The sequence below is a fragment of the Ciona intestinalis genome, unplaced genomic scaffold (assembly GCF_000224145.3).
Source record: "Ciona intestinalis unplaced genomic scaffold, KH HT000459.1, whole genome shotgun sequence".
NCBI classification, from domain to species: domain Eukaryota; kingdom Metazoa; phylum Chordata; class Ascidiacea; order Phlebobranchia; family Cionidae; genus Ciona; species Ciona intestinalis.
The window spans coordinates 1-6,154 of record NW_004190780.1 but is presented as its reverse complement, the minus strand read 5'-3'; the positions used below and the strand labels follow the sequence as shown (position 1 = coordinate 6,154).

The 6,154-nt window shown below is 34.8% G+C and overlaps 2 long non-coding RNA genes across 3 annotated transcripts; one reads left to right on the top strand and one right to left on the bottom strand.

Moving 5' to 3' along the window:
* Positions 1-3,345: 3,345 nt before the first annotated feature.
* On the top strand, positions 3,346-4,885 carry LOC113475427. 2 transcript variants are annotated; one of them, XR_003397183.1, is made up of 2 exons: positions 3,346-3,708; positions 4,584-4,885. It is a non-coding gene; the product is annotated as an uncharacterized LOC113475427 (long non-coding RNA). The 2 variants fall into 2 exon arrangements; XR_003397184.1 differs by lacking the exon at positions 3,346-3,708 and adding an exon at positions 3,715-4,206.
* LOC104265782 lies at positions 4,345-5,361 on the bottom strand. Its single transcript, XR_717277.3, has 2 exons — positions 4,712-5,361; positions 4,345-4,645 (listed from the first exon to the last, which is right to left on the bottom strand). It is a non-coding gene; the product is annotated as an uncharacterized LOC104265782 (long non-coding RNA).
* Between the last annotated feature and the right edge of the window lie 793 nt (positions 5,362-6,154).

Sequence of the window (6,154 nt, the reverse complement as noted above, 5' to 3'; positions counted from 1 at the left end):
TACAAAACATTAAAGAAACACTGTTTAATCTAAATTTCGACAGTAGCCTAGCGAATACTCAACGAATTATAAACACGTGGTCGCGACGTGGACTTACACTTCTGGGAAAAGTCACAATTATTAAAAGTTTAATCATCCCTACACTACTATACAAACTCAGCATGGTACCAGCTCTCGTCCCAGAACAATTCGTGCGTAAACTGAATAGAATGATTTTCACATTCCTCTGGGGATCGAGCTGGGAAAGAATAAAACGAACGGTGTTAGTAAACGATTTTGAAAATAGAGGAACCAATATGATCGATGTAGGGTCTTACATAACTGCGCTCAGAAGTCGATCAATTAAACAGCTACTTGATTCAGGCTATAGTGCTCCTTGGAAAGACATTGAAACTCACGTTGTTCCCTTACATACGTTATCAGCAGCTCTTGGGTCTAATTTGTCGCAGCAAGAAAAATGTACAAATCGCTCATTCCGCTTCAAGCATTGCAAGCCGACCTGCTAACATGGGTGAAAACGGTTAACCGAACAACTGTCCAACACAACATCAACCGCTGCGGTTAAACAAACATGTATTAATCAAAAGAAAAGCAATATTTTACGACGAATGGGCAGAAAGGGGTAGCCTATAATGAAATATAGGGACATATTATCAGGCAATAGAAACGTCTTGACATTTGCCATAATGGCATTCAAATACGGCCCGTACAAAACAGCATGGGAGTATAACAGATACGTAAAACTAGTCGCAGCGATTCCAAACAATTGCTTTCAAACCTCGCCGGAAACTACACCACAAACCAACGAAGAAGAGTTAAGAGGCAGAAAATGGTTCGACAACAGGAACTATACGAAAGATTTTTACCGGACGATTTTAAAATTCAAATTGACCAAACCAATTAAAGCCCAGCAACATTGGGAAGAAGACGTGAATACAAACATAGAAGACGCCGCGTGGTCCTTTTACAGAAACACGCTCACTTCAACGATTGAAACGCGCCTAAGTTCCTTTCAACTGAAATTTAACCTTCGGGCAATTGTACCATACGTCGATATGCACCGATTTAAAATAACAGACTCTGATTTGTGCACTTTTTGTAGTAATGCTCGAGAAACACTCATACATTTGTTTTACAATTGTTCATATACTAAACTTCATTGGCATAATGTTGAAGGTTGAATAGCAGCAAAACTAAGACAGCCCCTAGCGTTACAACGAGATAATCTATTGTTTGGTGTTCGCCGTGATGTTCTTTTAAACTGCTTACTTCTGATCGCTAGATTTGTTATTTATCGTAGTAAAATGCAAAAACACCGTCCTTCCATACTTTCGTTTAATAATCTAGTCGCCTCTGTTAAACGATCTGAACGCGTCATTCCTTTTAATTACCACACATTGTCGATACACCATTTAAAATGGCCAGGTCTTCTCTAGAACCTTTCTTTGTTACCGTTTACCGTATTTATATGTATAATTCCTAAACTGTATTTTATGTACAGCTGTATTTGCTTATCAGCCGCTTTCTAGTCAACTTAGACCTTGTTTACCGCCAAGTCCTTTAATATTTTCATATTTGTGTTGTTATTATTGCATATATTAAAAAAAATATTTAGGCAAATTTTATGGCAAAGCTGCAAAAACTAATTATCTTATAAAATTAATTAATTCTGTTACAGAAATAAAAAAAAAACGTGATATATATATTTTTTTCTATTCACGTGACCGACTCCGTTCCCATTTCGCTTGGTCTCCATCTAGATAGGCGCATAGTAGTTTTAGCTGTTTATTTACACAGTATTTATGTACACAGTATCCGACATGCGAATTTGCTTACGAAGTCGTATGCAAACCCATTACTGAGTTTCGCATTCGGCAGCGAAATCCGGACAAAACAGAAAAAACGGACGAATTCCGGATACTGTGTACCTTAACGCATACAGTTTACCACTTTTTAGGAAATTTAGTTATTTGATACATTTAATTAAAAACCTTCAAACAAACGGTTTGTTAGAATTATGTCTATATTAGAAAATAATTGTTTTACCCTATAACTTTAAATCAAGTCAGATACCGAAGAAAAACTACATCCAACGCCCTCGACTTCATTGTCTACAATAGTAAACGGGAACCTCCGCGAAAGAGAGAGAGTATATCACCTCCCTCCTTTACCGACATGGAAGATGCACCTTCTATTTTTTTTTATTTCTGTAAGTAGAACGCGCAACTTTCCAAAACCGTGATATATTTTTTTTCTATTCACGTGACCACCAACTCCGTCCCCATTTCGCTTCGTCTCCATTGTAAAAGATAGGCGCATGGTAATTTTAGGAGGTTTTAGCTGTTTATTTAAAAAACTACACCAACTATTCAAGTTTATTAGGTCAGTTTAGTTATTTGGTAGATTAACGCTTACAGTTTACCACTTTTTAGGAAATTTAATTATTTGAAAATTTTAATTAAAAACCTTTAAACAAACGGTTTGTTAGAAATATACATATATTGAAAAAATAGTTGTTTTACCCCATAACTTTAAATCAATTCAAAATCAAAGAAAAAATACATAAACCGGCCTTATTGACTACACTAGTAAACGGGAACGACCCGCGAAAGAGAGAGAGTGTTTCACCTCTCCTTTGCAGACATTGGAGATGCGCGTTCTATTGTTTTTGAGCACGTTAGTATATAGATCCTTTTTCGTCGAACAGTTGTTCTTGTTGTTGTTTTCGTGATTTTTTCCGCACTTATCTCAATCCTTAATTGTATCATTTTTCTTTATTCTCTTGATTGAAATCAAATCATAATATATATTTATGATTTTAGACTGGATTTTCAGATTTAAAACCGCACAATGAGCAATTAATTAACGATTACTTTCCTCATGCACTTTACATAGCGGAAACACTGTCTGGGAGGGAACGACGGCACGTGCTGGTGAGATAAGAAATCCACACAACGGTTAACGACTGAATCTAACTATTAGCATTTAAGTGGGGACGCATTAAATGCACTACTCTTATACCGTATTATCAATAATCGTAATTGAAACATTATTTTTAATTTAACACCATATGAATAATTATACTTTCTAAAAATTACCTAATTACTGCGTGACTACGGTTTATCTAAATTCACGAAAACAAGCGATTTTAAGCATCGACAAGGTTAACTAATGTAAGTATACAGTTGTACAAAGCGTATTTACACATATTCTTTACCAATCATTTAATCCTCATACATAATAATAATAAGTCTTTATAATACATGTAAAGGAGTTATAATACATGTAAAAAATGCATTCTACCTACTACTCCACAGTCACCAATAGTGCTTACGCGTCAGTTCTGTGATCTCTTGTTTATTTCCGTGCTTTTACCCTAAGTCCATAGAAATCACAAGTTAAGAAACGTAACAATTTGGACGCCATTTTTGTTCGAAAAATTTGGCGGGAATAAGAAAGCTAGTATGTTTATGCTGTACATAGAACTGCGTTATATTGATGTTTTGTAGCTTATACAACACTTTATGGTGTTTGTGTACTCTGTATTTCGTCAGTCTGTGTATAGGTAAAATGTTATCGACAATAATTGTTAGTATAGTGGCATACTTTGCTCCTAACTGCGCTGAAAGCAGCAGTGAAAACGTAACGTCTTTTCTTTTTCATTGAAGTCGGAAAGAAGAAAAAGTTGGTCTGTCAACGGCGGAAAAGGTGACAACGGGTTTCCAATAGCAAGGAGTAGTTTATGTGAAGTATACTTTTTAAGAAAAAAATCTATATAGAGATGTTTTATGCCACTGTTGTGTATAAGCAAATCTATGGCATAGGAAAACTTTTTTACATGAGAAAGTTTAGGACTTGAGTAATAATTTATAAGTATTTTAGTTAGTCTTATTTATGCAAACAGCATTTTTATTTGTAAAACACAGCTTACATTTAGACTTTTTGGGTTAAATTATGTTAGTTTAAAAAAAATCGCAAAAAGTTTTTGACCCACATTTGACTCGCAAAAAGGTTTTTGACCCACACTCATTTTTTTAGATTTCTATTTTAAAACAGCCAGGACATTTTATGACTACACTGTGTGGCAATAATTTACTAAATGCAACTAGAAGTGCAAAACTTTCGGTATTAGAAGAAAATATGATAATCCTCACTTGTGGCAACTGCAACAAGGAGTTGGTTAAAAGTTTCCAGTGAAGCGTGGAGGTTATATATTTGTTATAAAAATTTGAGAGTACCAAGGAGATGCATAATGTCCTCGTAACTGTCATAAATTTGTTACTTCTTAAAATGCATCAAGTAAAACTTTGTTCGTCTAAAAAAAGAAACAGTAAACCAACTGTGCATTGTCCTGCAAGGGTATCTAACAAGATTTATTTATGCAGTTTATTGACAGCGTGACAACCAGTAACTAGTGTTAATAAATAATAATGTTATGAAAATGTCATATAGAGAAGTAAAGAACAAACAAAACTGAGTGTGAGGATAGTCAGGATACCCTGACTGAAGTTTGGTGCTGTAGATACAAAAGAAACAACATTATGAACAAAAATTACACATATTCCTCTTTGATTTTGCTGCAGATGCTGATGAACAAAGTGATCTAAACAGATGTCGCTTGGTCCAGAAGCTAGTCATGAAAAATCTAACAAAAGAACAGTTGAATGTTTGTGACTCAAGACGATGGCATTAATCAAATGTAGTTACTTACACCTTTCATTTGGTTAGGCAAGAATTTTTGAGTGGTTTGCTCACTTTCCTGGATCTTCCAATAAATTAAGCAAGATAAAAGTTGTTTTTATTATTACAAAAAACTTATTAGTCACTGTAACAATTTTGCAATACAGCATGATGTTTATACTTTAATAAAATGTTTTGGCAATAATGGTTTGGCTTTAAAAATTTGATTGCTGCATATGTGTCACATACGTGACAGTACAGAAAACTATCGCCTGATGTTATTACGAATTTGGCTTCCCATTAAAATGGATACCATTGGTTGGGATTTGAAAATGAGCATTATAATTAAAATATCTGAAACATAATAGAATGTTTCATTATTGGGCATATTTTCCCAGACTGCCACTTCCTTTATAGTTTAAAAAGTTTTTGATTGCCTATTTGTTATTAATAATTTAAAATCGCCAGAGCTAATATAGAAACTGTCACCTCTCAAAAAAATCTCTGTAAAAACAGTAGCCTACATACATATTCAACATTATCAAAACACTTTATATACATACACTTTTACTGATATCTGATACTACTGTTATATGCATATTTATAGGGTACTATACTGTTTTATTCGTATTTTGGCAATAAAATAACATAGTTTTAGTTTCTGTATTATTAAAATGCTGGAAATGTCTTTGTAAATGCCTCAATTGTCTGTTAAGAGGACATTTTTACATATATTTCGCAGTTTTGCCATTATCAGCTGTACAGCTGCTCGACCAAAAATGGCGTCCATGCACGCGTAAACAATAGACAAGTTAGTTGCTTAACTTGTGATTTCAAAGGACTTTGACTTAAACTAATTCTTTTACTGTCACAGTCGACCAAGCTCGGTTACAGAAGCAACCAACACAACACAGCTTTAAGTCGCCATTTGTAGAAATACGTAGTGCACCCACCGAGCTTCTATGACTGTCATATTTTATTTTTAAAATTGTTGCCGCACTAGTTAACGCATCGAATTGTTTTTTTTTATTGGGGAATGGTCTTGAATGTAATGAACGAATGAATTCACTTTATCCTCGCATGGCTAAAAAACGACAGTCGTTATAACATAGGTGTTCATACACCTCGCGCCAGCCTACGAGTTACCAAGTATGTTACTTTGTGGGGGATTGTTATTTTTTTGCAGTTTTTTTTTTCTTTTTTATGTGTGGCTCATAATATGGACAGCCCATTTGTAACCACTGGGTTTGAGCAAGTGTCTTGCCAAAGGACACATACGCCCACAATGGTAGCAACGACGAGCCTTGAGGCCTCTGGGTTCGAGGCAGGCGTGCTAACCAACTGTGCTACAGTGGCAGTTTTCCGCATAACAAAATTAAGAACGATTAAATAACGCAACGTTAAAGCAGAGATACATAAACAAGAGATTGGCAATGACGTCATTTCGATTGTTTAACTTGAGCTCCTTCTTCTA